Genomic DNA, 17,252 nt, shown 5'->3' with positions numbered 1-17,252 from the left:
GATGAAAGTCTTGAATTTTCTGAACAGAGAATTTAATGCATCCTTTGATAAAATTACAGGTTTTACCTGAATACAAGTCAAATAAATAAAAGAAATAAAAAAATATCTGTCGAGTCTGCTAAATATGTAACAGTGTTCCATGCAATGGGCTTCAAGAAGAAATCTATAAATGTACCTTTTAGGTTCTGAAATGGTTCCACAAAATAAAATGATAGGTCTTCAGGTGGATTTTGATGATCCATCTGGATTTTTGGAAGGATGTAAAAAATGGGAGTTCTCAGATGGGTAGGGTTTAGGAACTCAAATTCTTTTTTATTGAAAAACACCATTTCAACACCTTGTTGTGTAACCTGGGCAATATTTTCCCGCACAGTGTTAGTGGCATCACCTTTTAGTTCATGGAGTGTTCTTGGCAATTCAGGAGTTTAAGGGCTTCAGGGTCATAATTGTCAGCATCTAAAATTAGAATTCCCCCCTTATTTATGTGGGGTAAATTCAGCTCCAAGATACAAATGAACTGCCTCTAGCTGAGTTAAGCCCAAATGTTGCAGAAATATGAAAACACACTGTTGGCAGAGACAAGGCCAGCATGCAATTCTGAACTATCAAGTAGCTAAATGTTGGTTTTAGAAAAAGGACAAATTAAATTAAATGGGTCCTGTGTTTGAATGACAGAGAACACAACTGGAGGCCTACTGTCCAATACATGTGACTGAGGCCCAAAGTGCAGCTTTGATAACACAGAGAGCTGCTATTGAAATGTGTGCAATTTGCCGCTTAGAACAATTAATATAGGGGAAATGAATCTCCATTGCCAAAGTAATGTAAATATATATATATCAGAACGTAAAGATGAACATTGATGGCATGGTACAGAAGAAAAACGAAGATTGTTGTAAGATATGGATGCAGGACTCATGGATAAAGAAAGAAATTGCAACATTTAAAGCACTCATTTCTGTTCATCAGAGCTGACTTTAAAACCTGTGGTTAAACACAAAGAGGCCTTCCCTCACATCAACTGCAAAGGTGAAGCAGTGACCTTCCACCTAAATATACCAGACACAGATGGGAAATCTCTCTTTGAAACTTCTCCAGAGCCAAAAAAGGGATTGAGCTTCTTCCCGGGACAAAGGTTTATTGGGGTGAACAGATGGCCACTGAGTCAACAAAAACTGCTACTAATGGATGTGAACTCTGAATAATAGATGACTGGCTTTGTGGAATTTCTTTAGCAGTCATGTGAAAAATATATACACTCCTGAATACAATACAATACACAAAAATCTTTCATATTTTCTTTTGTCTTTATATATCTGACAACAAAATGATTTACATATCTCCAAAAATCTTACTCAACGCATTTACGGGGACCCAATCCCCTTCTGCAGGAACTAAATCTGATTCAAAAGAAGAAACGTTACTTATATATCTACTGATTCGCAAGCATAATCAAAAACCACCACCATACATTGTGAATTACAACCAATGATATGCTAAGGGTTCACATTCTAATCATATTTTGTCCATGACACCTAGAAGAATGTTCAAATATGCTTCAAAAGCTTATGAAACGTCTTATCTGATCGTTCTTTCCCTGACAATTCGACCTTGGGAACCAGGGTTATAAACTAAAATGTGATTATAGCTTCCCAGAAAAAGTAACAGAGCGGAGTGTCAGGAAGATGGTAGCTTATTAAATTAGATACATATCTATAAAATCTTGTGATGCTAAATTGTATCCGGTTTAAAAAAATAATAAAAAACTTGCCATTCACACCGGCAACCGCATGCCGACATGTGACACAGTGTATTGCGACTGGCATGATCAGACTAATTCAGAAATGTATAGTTTGTGATACGTATTTATAAATTAAATTACAGTATCATGTTGAAGATTTTAAGTCCATTTGAAGTGTTTGGAAATGCCATTCCAAATGGTTGGAGTCATAACTCCCAAAAATGGAGCATAGTAATGAAAAGGGACCAATCAGAAAAAAGGGGGTAGACCTTGTTTAAGGGGGAGGACAAAAAGATGTCCAATCCGAATCATGTGCCAATAAACTGGCATCTCATAACTTAAATATTTTGGGGTGTAATGATTGGTTTAAAAGGAGACGCACAATGGGAAAAGGGGTTCTTGCCAAAATGAGGATTGTCTGTCCAGAATGATGAGCTGACTAAAAAAAAGAACAGATGTCTGAAATTATCTGAGCTGTCTAAACTGACTGGAGTTTTGAAAAACTATTGGAAGGGAGACAGAAGGAGGTGGATGAGACCAAGAGAAGGACAAAAATCCAGAGGGAACCATGACAGTGGGATTGATGTGGGAGACTATCTATAACTGAGTCTGGAGGCGCAGTCTTACCAGGACCCTGTGCTTCCCATGAGATGACCTTGGAGCTTGATGACATTTCTGCACATACATCCAGAGAGATATTCCATGCCTAATCCCAACAGAACAAGCCATTGGTCGGGGGGGTCTTGTTAAATTGGCATCTTTTCCCAAATAGACATTCGTGGGGACCGCATCCAGGAGTAGATCCCTAGGCATTGTGATTTATAAATAAATTGAATTAATTCCCACACAGCCAAATGACACAGGGTATGTGGGATGTATTAACCCACTTATGCTCTGCCCTTAGGCATCCCTGTGTTCAGAATTATCAAAATGGCTGAAAAATCCCTGTGTGCGCCAAAACCTATGGAAATCGCGCTTTACAACATGAAAAGATGGCTGCCAAATCTACCATGCATGTTGTCAGTGGTGGAACTGAGACCTCACTCCTGAGACATGTCACTGGGCTTCACAACAAGTAAAAACGGAGCCTGCATGAAAAGCAGTGCTTTGCTGAAAGAAATCCAAAATCTTGTGTTTAAATCTTTTTCTTGGTTGCTGAAACTGCAGAATGGCGCCACAAAACACCCGCAAACATCCCTATTCTTGCTGGGTACTACAATTCACATAGTTCAAGAAATCATTATGAACAGACAATGTCCTGAAAAGCAGAATTTGTCATCAAAACATTCCCAACAAAAATGTGCCTGCCTGTGAAATCTGTCAAAATCTGGGTGCAGTACCGTAGCTGCCTGTATGACAGCTGTCGGTAGATTGCATGATAGAATTTAAACTTGTACAACTGAAATCTAATGTCTGAAAACTAAGTGACCTGTTATTAAGAGTAACCTAGGTTGTAACTGTTTAATCCCATGGTTTAGAATCTGGAATAAGTGTTCTAGCTGCTTGTTTTGAAATTACAAGTTTGGTTTAAGCCAAGAAAAAAATGTAACAAAATGACATTGAATTTAACCATGACTGAAAGGAATTAAACCAGTCCAACAGCTTCCCCCCACAGAGGCCAGGCATCTGCCTTCTGCTTCTCTCCACCAGGAAATCCCACCTCTGTGATGATTAGATTAGGGGAGGAGAGGTTGGGCTGCAGGGGAAGAAGACAATGGACTTCCTCTAGCTCAAGGAGATGTGAATTATGAAGGGTCGTAAAGGCTTCTGCCAGGAGGAACTGGGAGGAGCCTGCTTCTGAGCTGCAAGAATTAAGAAGGAGGCAGAAAAAAACCACAACTTGTTGCTTAACAAAGGCCAAAAGCACATTTTTAAAATGACTGATAATTTACTGTGTAAAATTGTCCAAAACACGAAAATAACAGCATTGTTAATGTAAATATTGGCTGCACATTATAAAAGGTGCCTGAACTCTGAGATATTCTGGGAAGTAGTAGCGGAAAATATGGTTTTACCCCAAATGTATTTATGCCAGAAGTATGAAACGTTATACCCATATGCCCATGTTCAACGCGCATATTTGTACACATTTTTGGATAAACTGGACATTGTGTTCCGGACGAAAAGGGCAAAATTCTGTAAAAAGCAGACACACGATCTTACAGCAACGGGGTTTGGAAGGATATCTGCTACACAAAATATGTGAACTGTATATATGATTGTTATAGAGATTGCACACATGGAAATATGTATTGTACTAAAAGTAGATTTTATGTTCAAGAGACTAGGGTGTGGACTCTAGGTCTCGTTAACCCACATCATCATGGTAACACCCTGTTTTCTTATCCAATCAAGGGAGAGAAGAGACTCCAGCCAATCGCCTGCCTAAGGGGGCACGCTTAGGATAAGCCAGCACACACACCGCTATATTATAAGCATAAATAGAGACAGCTGAGGGCTTAGAAAGGACACACAGATTCACCCACTAACCGATTGCTGGCGGAGCACCCTGCGAGAGGACCATCCATCTTCCCTGCTCATGACTCTAGATACCTGGCAAGCAGAAAGGCCCACTCCATTAGTTGAACCATTTTCAACTAGGCCTTGAATTTCCAGAAAGAATCCCAGAGACTTAAGAGGAACCAAAGAAACAGCAGGGCTGGGCTGTAACTGCCTGCCTGCTAAATAATTATCTTTAGAACCAAGAAGGGCAGATTAAACCCAATCTTGTGCCATGCTGTGCCGCGCTGTGCCGATCCTGTCCAGTCCTGTCGTGCAGTGACCAGAGCGCCTTGCTGATTGCAGACCCAGTCCAGTCCAGTGTGCCCAGCAGTCTGTCCTGACCAGAATCCCTGACCAGAAATCTTGACGGACCCGAATCCCAGACGGTTCCGTTCAAAACATATATAGTGAGTATCTATAGATTAGAACTGTGTCACTAGCATATGTACCTGGCTTAGTCCAATCCCTACCTAAATCCATCCTATCTTGTCTTAAGAACCTGATATTGTTAGGAGTAGTTTTGAATTATCAGAACTTTTCTTGCGCTGAGTTCTCTTATTTATATTCTAAAATCATAAATCAATAGTGTTGTGAATAAATAAATTGAATCCCAGAAAGAAATTGATTATCCACCACATGAATGGTCCCTGGCCAGTAGTGATGGAGATTCATGTGTGGCATTCTCTTTTTCTATAGTCATAATCTAGTATAAGAATTCCCATTTGTCTTTTAAAAGTGCATCCCTGTTTTCCCATTCTTGCGCCTATCTCCCAAAAACGACCTCCACTAAAATGTCCATAACTCCCTCAAATTTTATGCTAGAACCAAAAACCGCATTCTAAATCCATATAGTTCTCCCGCAATCGCGATTACAGCGCGGGGAAAAGTTTGCTGCAAATTTTGCTTTAGGCAAATTATTACACGCGTAAAACAGCTTTTAATTGCACCCGACCTCAGTTTTAAGTTTTCACATTGCTTATTAGTATCAAATCATTGCTAGTGTTTGCCTGCAACTATCTAAAGAGGCTCCCATAAGAATTTAAACAATTTCAGTAATTAAAACCATATTTAGTGTTTTACCCAATCCATTCTCAGATAACCTTAAAACCATTTTGACAATTTGCCAATCAATTCTGTTTCTCTCTTGTGTTTGCTGGGGGGAAATTGGGATTGACATTTTGTTTGAATTCTGCATTCCTGAATACCTGCTCACTCTCCTCCTATCTCTTTATATTGCCTATTGGGGGGTTGAGGGATCTGCAGGGGGAAATAGTAACCATACTGCCATTTGATCTGAACACACACCAAAGCATTGTTTCTGTGCTGAATTGTTTTGCTGACTGTTACTCCTTATGATTAAAGAGATTGCTTAGTGTTACATCACCCCGTTGGTGATTATTGTATACCCATTAAATATAGTGTGATTATATTGTGAACACATAAATAAATATTTTATCTTTGCAAACCAGCTTGATTCCTGGTTCAGTGTGACCGGGGGGAGTCCAAGAGAGGGGTGTGATATGAATGGTACATCGTTCAGAATGAAAGAACTTTTAGACACAAAATAAATAAGGACTTCAGTTGTGCATTACACGCTAGGCGTTGATTTAGGTGAAGTGCTGGATTGAAATCACTTACAGATTGGGGGCTCGTCATGAGATTTCTTAATTAGACATACCACTTGTGACAGTCTAATACAGCGTGCTAACTGACGGGGTACATAAACCCTGTTGAGCTACCACACTGTGCTACACTGTAAAAAGACACCCTTCAATAGAAACACAAGAGTTTGGCCTGTTTTGCAAAAATAAAATAACTCCTGTAAGTCAGAAGAAAATTAATATTTCCGCAATGGTGACCCCAGTAGAAATGAATATGGCAAAAGAACGCCTACTGCACAAATTATTTGTCAGGGGTGAATTGACAGAGCAGGATGAGAATGTCTGGCTGCAGGAAAACAAAAAACAAGCCACTGCCACAGGATTAAACACATGTCAGGACCAGGGTCAGTTACACATGGAACTTAGTGAATTGTAGATAGCCCCTAGGTCAAAAGAAGAGTAATGTAAAATTGCCAAAATGGCGGCATACCTGTACCTCCACATTGGAGAAACCTAGATCTGGCAAAAAGGCAAGTACAATCACCAGAAAAACCCAAACTGATTTGGACTCTGCAGAGCAAAGGCTAGAAAAGAGCCAAGAGTCAGAGAATGAAACCAGACAGTACCTGTTAAAAGTAGAAGGAGATCTGGATATCCTGCAGCAAGAGAATGTAGAGCAGGATACCAAATTACTGGCACTGCAAAAAGAGTGTCAGGAAAGATTGGACTCTCTACTACTACAGAGCCAACAAAAGCTGGAACAGCAATTAAATTATAATAGGGGCTGCGCAGGGCAGATAGTCACCCTGGAAAATCAGATTGATGAGATAAAAGAAGAAAATAATAAATTAATTCTCAAAGATCTTGAATCTCAAACAGAATTTGATGAAGAGCGCCAGAAAGCTGGTGCATTCAAAAAACAAAGAGACAACCTGGCTGCAGAGAGGGGTACTCTAATTCAGGAAAGGGACACCTTAGGCCAGGAAGTCAGTTATTTAAAAACAAAGATGGAAGAAAATCACCTGGCCCTTCAGGGACTGGGTGAGCTCAAAAGGGACTACGAAAAACTGTTAGAGCACGCCAGGAGGGTGGAAGATGCTCTAGCAAAGAATGATCAGGCTGGGAAGGATCAGACTCAGGAGGTGACCCTCCTGCAGCAGCACCTGGCCTAATACTTCAAAATTAGACAGGACGCACAGAGAGACAATGAGGCTCTCTGTGAGAAAAATGACAGGCTCCATAGACAGGTAGCTATGCAGGAACAACTAATAGAGACCAGTAAGGCCTTAATAGAAGAGCAAAAGGGTCAGATTCTTGCAGGGCAACAGGGAGTAGGGACTGAGAGAAATGAGGTCTGCTGGGAGAGGGAAACCCCTGAGCATAACCTCAGGAATCCTGGCACCAGAGACTTTAATCTCTTCAACTCCATGGACTCTGCCACCCCCCATTGTCCACTGTCTCACATGAGCCAAGGTCCATGGGGATGGTAGACTTCAACCCAAGGGGAAATATGGGGCCAATAGGTCAGTGCCTCCCAGAAATGGGTGGACGGGCATCTATGTCTAGGTTCCCAAGTGCTAGGGCCATCTTCTCTGATCAGGGAGACTCCAATGAGGTGAAAATCAGAGAAATGGATCCTCAGAAATATCAATTATCCAGAGATCAGATGGTAAAATTTAGTGAGGAATTCCATGAGGGTAGACCCACTAAGAGTATATTAAAAACCTCTTCCCAGCTAGGAGAGGGGGGTACTCAGCCAATCCTGGGAGCAAGGAAGAGTCAGAAGACTCTTCTGAGCGCCACAGGTCCCAAGAAACTAGGCCCCCACATTCTGCCAGCCATTCCCAAGCTTGCAGAATCCGGGAGAGCCTAGAAGACCAGACAACCACCTCTGGTAACAGTGCCTCTGAGTCAGAGGATGAGTGGACCAGGGTGACCCGAAATAAAAAAGCCAACAAAGTCAAGAGGGCCTTGCTCAAGGATCCCCTGAAACAAATAGAAGCCATTGGGAGCGTCATTACGCCCTACCATAAGAATGCAAAATATTCGGTTTGGGAGCACCTTGCGCTATTTGAACAGATGATGGACACTTTCCATCTGAAGGACAGCCAAAGCTGTATTCAGTATGTGAAGTGGACATTTTCTCCTGAGTACTCCAGCTTCTTTGCGAGGCTGGAGGATCAGAATCATTCCAGATGGTCCACCAATAGGGCGGCCATCCTGAAACATTTTTCCATCCATAGGAACCCTCAAGAGGCTCACAAGGCAGCCTACAACTTACAATGTGGGGAAGACCAGACCACACAAGAATTTGTTCAGGAGTTGAAGCACGCCTTGGCGCAGACCACTAGAAGGGTGCACGCTGACAGCAAAGAATTTGTAAACACCTTCTTTCGTGCTCTTCCTAAGTATATTATGACCCAGCTAGTGAGGGACTTTCACGAGAAAAGATCACTAGACTGGATCATTGAACAAGCAACGTGCATCTATGAGGTACAGAAGCCATTGGAATATAAAAATAGCAGCACAAGCCCCAAAACAACCAACATCCCTGCTTCTGCTAAAGTGGCGGAGGTGAAGGTTGCCCCCATTTTAGATATGGAGATGGGGGGGCTAAAAACCTTCCCGCACAGAATCCAAACAACCCCAAACCTAGAAGGCCCTCGGGCCAATCACAAACAGGGAGCCAGGGGGGTAACCCCACAAATGGGACTCCTAACTCCCCTGACTACATCAGCCCACGCTACAAGGGAAATAGACCCATCCTGGGTTATGTGTGGACTCCTCCAGCCCAAAGGGGGGTGATCCAACCAGACAGCAGGAAACCCAGGGAACTTCCCTCCTCACCTTCCCCAGGAGGGCAGTAATCCCCCAAATGCCGGACCACAACCCAATCCGGGAGAGGGGAGGCCAAAGGCGGAGGGTACCCAAACTTCCCTAACATAGGGTATTTTGTGAGAAGGGATAGCTACCCTTTCGCGGATCAACCCAGGGGAGACATGAGGACCCCGTACCAGCCAGAGCGGGTGTCACAACTAGAGCCCCAGGTACAGAACATGGCACAGGATCTGGGTTGCATGCTGAGGGCTCAACAGAACCCTCAGATGAGCATGGCGGCTCAGAACGCCTCAAACCCAGGATCTGGTGCTCCAGAGCAATGACAAGCGAAGAACCCCAACAACCCACCGGTTCCCAGGGAGGAGGCACAAAGGGAAGGGGGGTGTAAAGCCTTGGAGGAAGCCACTGGAAACCCAGGAACCAGAACCAAAATCTCCTGCCCCCGAAAGTCTGCCACCCAAGGAGCAGACGGCGGGTAGGAGAAATAAAGAGCCCAAAAAGGACCACTATGAGGAGGAGGTACAAATCTTCCAGTTTGAAGGAGAAGGATCCTCAGAGGATCCTGGGAAAAGGATCTTCTCCTTCAGGGATGGGGGAACTCCTCCCAAAGAAAAATGGGTCCCAAAGGATCCAAATCCAGACTGGGTAGATGTGGGGACCGAGTTGGAACCGCCCATCATCAAACCCCAGAATGACCAGCACGAAAACCCTCTGGTTCCAACCCATCCCGGTGACTGCCTCCAAAAATGGGGGCGGGGGCAGCCCAGAATCAGAACCAGGGGAACCCAAAACTTCCCCCATATCTATCTGTCACCTTTTTCTAACAGATTCCCAAGACTCCAAACAGAATCCTGCCCAAATCACCTCTCTATCAGTGTCCAAAGCAAAGAAACTAACCCACCAGTTGGCCATAAATGTGCATTACCTCTGCCCTCTTGAAGAAAAGGAGGGAAGATTCTATGCCCCAGTCCAAATACAAGGGCAATGTAGAAGTGTAGCACTGGTGGACACTGGATCCCAAGCCACCCTTCTGAATTCGGGAAGGGGAGAGAAATACTAGATTCCTCTCAATCCCTCTTCCTGGACAACTTCAGAACTTTGACAGGAAGGAAATTCCCGTCGGAGGGACTGCGGATTTGGACATTAAATTTGAGCGACACAAGGTGAAGCACCCAGTCATAGTTGTGACTCCAGAGGCACCCCTTGTTTACTAGGGAATGACATCCTGCATAGGTTTTCACCCCTCATAGATTATGTAAACAAGGTGCTCTGGACCCAGACTAGCCGACCAATAAAATTGAAACAGAGTGTCAACCATCTTAGTTTAAATGGCACATGCCACATGGTCCACATGGTTGAACAAAAACCTGATCAAATAGAATTTCACTTCCAGAATAATCAAATCCCAGACGTGACAGTAATTGCAGTAGGACAATAAACTGGTGATGGGGAGTCCTCTCTATCTCCGAAAATCAACCTTCCTTCCAGTCTAATGTGGCATTCCATACTGGAAGGAAACACTCTGAATTTCTTTACAAATTCACAATCAGAAAATCCCACTCCTATAGTCCAGAAAGATGAGAAATCAGCTCAAAGCTTGGCTGATATTCAGAAAATTGGAGAGCAGTTGTTCATCCCTATTCAGTTAAATGAAGGGAAGGACTCTGTTCTCGCCCGAGTTTGTGTGAACAACGGTAAGAGCTTCATCAGCGAAGCCATGTTCCGCAAACCCCCAAAAGATCCAGCATTCCCACATTTAAACTGTTAGACAAATGGGAAATGGACCCGGAAACACCCAATTCCAAACATCTCCTGCCTAGCAGGTGTATGCTCAAAATTTCCATAGGCAACAAGAGTATATTCCATAATTGTTGGGTCGTGCGAGATGTTCCTGCTGCATTTTATTTAGGCAGTGACATTCTCAATCGCTTTGCCATTAGTTTGGACCTAATACAATTCAAAGCTTAGTCCTGATTAGTGGGTAATCCCATGCATTTCCCATAGAAAGCATTTCGGTCAGCTCAACTGCTGCCATATGCACTTGAAATTCAGGTTGGAGAGGAAGTCACCATCCCAGAACGGACCCAACAATTCTCACTGGAAGTTGAAGTTAAAAGAGGACAGAAACTGAAAAACCCTGACGCCTATGTCCATCTTAATGCTCATTTCCAACAGCAAGTGTTGGGGTAAACCCAACACCACTAGTCAACATAGAACACGACACCATTCCAATAGAGGTGGGTATCAGCGACCTAAAGAGTATCACTCTGGCCGCAGGCACCATTATTGGAATGGCGGTTGATGACCGACATTTTTCCATAGATTTAGCTAATGAACTATTAGGACCAATCCTCAAGGACTGTTTTGACAGTGATAGTGACAATGACGCAACACCAGACAGGATCTTCACCCGGCATGGGGGAATTTCCTGGTGTACTCTTCCTGCCCTTATAGTAAGGAAGATGTGACCTGTGACTTCAGAAGGGATGAGGTGATCTTCCAAGTCCACGAGGACTGCCTTCCCCACCTGAAGCCATCGGTCCAAATCAGCACTCTGACCAGGGACTTCTCCACCCAGCTGGAGGAGGCCGCTGAGATAGCCAAACCGGAAGTCTTTCCAGGCTTTAGGCAGATGGTTGAAGAGAGAGTTGCCTGTGAGACTCTGGAGCAAAAGCAAAAATTGAAACAAGTTTCTTAGATTTTCAAGATCTCTTTGCGGTGGACTCATATGACTGTGGTCGCACCGACATCCACACAACAACAATTCCCACGGACCCTGGCATGACTCCAGTGTTTGTGAAGCAATATTGTTTGCCTTTCGCATCAATGGAGCCCCTTATTGAAATAATTAAGAACCTTGAGTCCCGTTGGATAATTTGTCCAGTCCACAGCACCTTAAATAATCCAGTGCTGGGGATTTTGAAACCGAACAGCCAGTGGAGACTCTGTGCAGACCTAAGGGAGCTCAACAAATGGGTCCATACTTCCCGATGGCCTCTTCCCTACATTGACCAAGGGCTGGCCCAGATCCAGGGGACAAAGGTATTCACTGCCATTGACCTGATCAATGGGTACTGGACTGTACCTGTCAATAGGGAGGACCAATACAGGCTGGCCTTTACCTTCGGGGGGCAGCAGAACACATGGACCAGGACTCCCTTCGGATACATCAACTCGGGCAATGAATTTAACATTTTTCTACACAAGGCCATGCCCGACCTGGGTAAAAGGGGTAACCTGGCCTATGTAGATGATGTTCTAGTCAAAAGCTCAACTGTGAAGGAACACATAGCTGAGATCCGTTATGTTCTTATATAGTTGAGGGCTGCCGGAGCAAAACTATCCTTTCAAAAGGCACAGTAGTGCAGAACCCGTGTCAATTTCTTGAGGCATGAGATAAATCCTCAGGGTCTCTGTCCCCAGGAAAAGAAAGTGGAAACACTTCAGAAATTAAAAGACCACACAACTCTGCGGGAATTAAGGAGCCTCCTTGGACTAACTAATTACAGTACAATGTTCATTGAAGCCTACGCAGCAATCACAAGACCCCTGATCCATATTTTGAAGGGGGGGTCAAGTGGGAGTGGGGTCCAGAACAAGCCAAGGCAGTAAGACAACTCAAAAGAAGCCTCTCACAAGTGCCTTGCCTAGCTTACCCTGTCAAAAACAGCAAGTTCTTCTTGGAGACAGGGTTCTCAAATAGATGCTTGACTGCAGTATTATATCAAAAGCATGACAAGGTCAATAATGTAATCTCCTATGCGAGTAAGACTTTATCCTCTGTGGAGGAAAATTTCAACGATTGTGAGAAGGCACTCCCGGCAACGGTGTGGGCATTGAAGAATTACCACCCTTTTATCCAGGGGGAACACATCATAGTGGAGACTCCACACCAACGTTTGCAATATCTTCAGAGTGACAGAAACCGGGCCGGAAATGTGAGTAACTCCCGAATTACTTCCTGGATTCTGTCAATGCAAGGCTTTCCTGTGGATGTCAGATATGGCCAAAACAAGAAGGGTCCCCTCGCGCAAGCTCTGGCTGACTTGCATGATTGTGCCAGAGAAAGTCGTAAAATCAACAAAGTCTATGAAGAAGACCAGTGTGAGGGAATGCCCACTGTCTATGTGAATGGGAGCTCCTACCATGTTGACAATAACGGGCAAAAAGAAATTGTGGCCGGCGTAGGGAATGCATGGGTGAATGATGCCCCAGAAACCCCCGCTGAGTACAAAATCGGCCACAACATAGTAAAGTGGCAGAGTTGATGGCAGTGCATCAAGCCATCCTCACTGCTGTCCAACACCAACTCCACAAACTGGTCATATCACTGACTCAGATTATATACGGAACGGGTTCATGGTGCACCTGGTTAACTGGAAAACCAGAGGCATGCTATGTGCTAATAACAAACCATTGAAACATGGGAAACTAATCCAAAATATTGATGATCTGGTCACCTCGAATGGGATGACCATCTACTGGAAAAAGATCAAGGGTCATTCTAAAGTAGAGGGACCAGACAAAACTGGAAATGACCCAGCTGATCAGCTGGCCAAAACCAGAGTCATCCAAGGGGATCTACTTGAGATCGAGGGCCTGTTGGGGGAAATCCAGGTCACTGCTATCACTAGGTCCCAGACAAATGCTCACAATGAACTCTCAACTGCACAATGGAGTAAGGAGACCCCAGATGCTGATTTGATTACGGCTCAAAAAGGGGATCCAATAATTGGTAAGTTTTATCAACACATTGAGGACCCTAAGAACTTTCCCCTAACGGATACCGATTACATAGGGAAAGAGGACCTCAGAATGTTGATGAAATGTCCAAAAATGTTCAGAATCCAAGACGGTTTGTTGGTGAGGAGATCCATAGCTGGCCATGACCAGTGGGTGGTCCCCACTTCATTCCGAAGCCTGATGCTGAGTCACGCCCATGATGCAGCCACAGCCGATCATCTGGGGTTTCCCACGACACTAGAAATCTTGCCAGAGGTTGCATACTGGCCACACATGGGGCAGGACCTCGACTGATACTTGAAGGGGTGTCTTGTGTGTGCACAATTTCAGCCAACATCACTCACACACCGTGCTCCCCTCCAAAAGAGGAGGATGACACTGCTTTGTTCAGATTTACAAGTCGATTCTATCAGGCCCGTGATTTGCTCCTCTAGGGGGAACAAGTACATGTTGACCGTGACATGCTTGTTCACTAAATGGTTGGAATGTCTCCCGGACCCAAATTGCAAGGAAGAAACAGCAGCTGCCCTGATGATCAATCACATCTTCTCACGTTTTGGACTACCCCAAAGGATCGAGTCAGACCGAGGTAGTCACTTCACTAGCGAAGTGATGACAAAGATGTGGGAGATAGTTAGGGTCAAAAGGAAACTACACATTGCCTACCGGTGGCCTCCAGTGGTGGAGTTGAGAGATACAACAAGACAATTGTGAGCATATTAAAAAAGCTTGTGGCAGATTCTGGGCCAAGTTGGGACATTCAACTACCTCTAGTCCTGATGGCCATCAGATCTACCCCTTCTTCTACAACAAAAATGTCACTGTTTGAGCTGATCACTGGACAAAGGATGGTGCTTCCCCAGCATCTGCTCTACAGAACCCAAGAGCAGACCTTGATAAATGCCTCCACAACTCATGAGTATGTTGAGAATCTGAGAAAACACCTTCAGCATGCTTTTTCCTATGCTCAGCGGAATCTAGAAAGATCTGCAGACAGTATGAAGACCCACTGTGACCTTAAGACAACTAAAAAAGAATACCAAGTAGGAGACCGGGTCTACTTGTACAATTTCCAAAGGAACCAGGCCAAACAGCGCAAATTTCTTCCTAGCTGGCAGGGTCCTTTTGAAATTGTAGACAGAATCTCACCAGTCGCCTACAAAATCTGTATCCCCAAAGGCAGTTTGGCAGAAGGGGAAGATAAGTGGGTCCACATTAACCAGCTGAAGTGTTGCCATCCTAGGCATACTCTGCGGCAACTAGAGGAGCCATCTGGAAACCCAGAGGGGGACATTGGGGATCCCTAGAAAACTACAACTATTAAAAACCATTCCAGTTGTTAGAATCAGTAGTAATTACAGGCAGGAAAGATTGTAAATTGTATGTCAAATGTATGCATCTGCCCCACTACATGAATAGTGGTGCAGAAATGTCCGTACCTTGCTCTGTTCTGTCATCCTAGCACTGGAACCAAGGATTTGAAGCACCAAGGAGGACCACTCGGGGACCGGGAGGAAAGACCCAAGGGGCCAAGAGTATCGCTCCATACTCCCATCCCGAAACGGCGAGGAGAACCTATCGATCCAGCACTGATGGGAGAAGCAGATTAATTTTTCCACTTGGACCAAAAAGAAAGAATGACATCCCAATCTCCCGACTTCCCCTTGACGGGCAGTCAAATTCAAGTCATGAGGGGGGACTTTGTGGGGTGTATGAACCCAATTATACTCTGCCCTGCGGCACCCCTGTGTTCTGATGGTGCCAGAATTATCAAAATGGCCACGAAATCCCTGTGCGCGTCAAAACCTATGGAAATCGCACTTTACAACACAAAAAGATGGCTGCCAAATCTACCATGCATGTTGTCAGTGGTGGAACGGAGACCTCACTCCTGAGACATGTCACTGGGCTTCACAACAAGTAAAAATGGAGCCTGCATGAAAAGCAGTGCTTTGCTGAAAGAAATCCAAAATCTTGCATTTGAGGGGCCGATTCATGGAACAAACGTGCGCCGAAAATCTATGCACAAGCAGGCGCAAGCAGGCGCAAGCGGAAAAAAAGAGGCGCACGCGCACGCGTGCAATTCATGGAAGTCCCTGCGCGTGTCTTCCTCGGGATGTGCGCCAAACCCGTGCATGGCGCACACGTCACTGCAACATCGCGAAAGGCGTGCGCGACGCGCACAGTGAAAGCGCACAACCTCAGCGCACACACCAGAAAGTGGGCGGGACATGGGGCGTAACGCGCGGAATGGGGAACAACACGCGAAAATAAGGGCGTAACTGGGGATGTACTGCAGGGAAGCAGACGGAACGCCCACACGCACTCGAACCACACGTATTCATGGAATCGAATAGGGCAAAGCCACGCACAGCCAAAGACACGCACAAGCTGAAACACGGCCGCCACACGAAGGCAGGCGGTAGAGTCCCAGCGCATCAAAAAAGTGGCGCGCGGGAAGTTAAATACGCGATTGAGCGGGGTACGTGGATTTCAGGGGTGCGCGAGAAATTCTACACGCGATTGGCCTGGGTACGTGTATTACAGGGGTGCGCGAGAAAATCTACACGCGATTGGCCTGGGTACGTGGATTTCAGGGGTGCGCGAGAAAATCTACACGCGATTGGCCTGGGTACGTGGATTTCAGGGGTGCGCGAGAAAATCTACACGCGATTGGCCTGGGTACGTGTAGTACAGGGGTGCACGAGAAAATCTACACGCGATTGGCCTGGGTACGTGGATTTCAGGGGTGCGCGAGAAAATCTACACGCGATTGGCCTGGGTACGTGTAGTACAGGGGTGCGCGAGAAAATCTACACGCGATTGACCTGGGTACGTGTGTTCCGGGGTGCCGTGAACTTTCACACGCGATTGGTTGAAATCCACGTGTGTTCTGTCATCACGTGCAATGAGGGATACACCCTCGCACGACACGTCACAGACGCGCTGAGGGCCTTTGGTCCAATGAAAATGCGTATGCGTGCAGACGCGCTTACGCAGTAAGGGCCTTTCTTCGAATTACACGCTGACGTGCAGATTTTTCACGTGCCAAATCACTCCGTATCAAGCTGGCCACGCGAATACACACGGAAGACCACGCTCCTGCCCAGAAGGCCGAATCACTGCCCCCCAGTGCCCCGAGCAGCCTCCCACGTGCCATCTGCTGCTGCCTGCCTGCCTGCCTGCTGCCACCGTGCCCTGCCATTTGGTGCCTGCACATCAGCCATCTGCAGGGGTCCAGTTGCTGTGTCCACCCCTGCTGGAACAGTAGACTCCCGACTGGGATACCATCGCTCCACAGCCCAGCCCCAGGACCCAGTTGCCCACCCACGCCTGCCTCGGGGGTCGCCATGTCGGGGCAAGCACCATCTGAGACCAGTGGCGACCCCCAGCCAGAGAGGCAGAGGGCCACCAGCTTCAGTGAGAAGGAAGTTGGTGTCCTGGTGGAGCATGTCCTGGGGCATTATGATGCCCTCTTCGGAAGACCACGCGCCAACAAGGAAGGACGGGAGAGGATCTGGGACGATGTAGTAGTTGCCATCAACGCGGAGGGGGTGGCAACCCGCGACATCAAGCACATCAAGAAGCGCTGGGAGGACTTGAGGTCCAGGACCCTCGATAAGGCCCGGCGCCTCGCGGAGGGGGGCCGGGCACGCCTGAGTGACATCCAGATGAGGGTCCTGGAACGCGTAGACCCAGCGCTCCACGCCCAGATCCTTCGGAGGCAGACCCATTTGGAGTTGGCCGGTAAGTGGCCAAGCATTACTGTGTGAGACAGGGCATGTTGCAGTGTGCTGGTTGTCTGATACCTGCCTGTATGTGTGACA

This window comes from Ambystoma mexicanum, chromosome 7p (assembly GCF_040938575.1).
Source record: "Ambystoma mexicanum isolate Mex_15411 chromosome 7p, UKY_AmexF1_1, whole genome shotgun sequence".
Classification (NCBI taxonomy): domain Eukaryota; kingdom Metazoa; phylum Chordata; class Amphibia; order Caudata; family Ambystomatidae; genus Ambystoma; species Ambystoma mexicanum.
The sequence above is the reverse complement of the archived record's forward strand: the minus strand, read 5'-3'. Positions refer to the sequence as shown.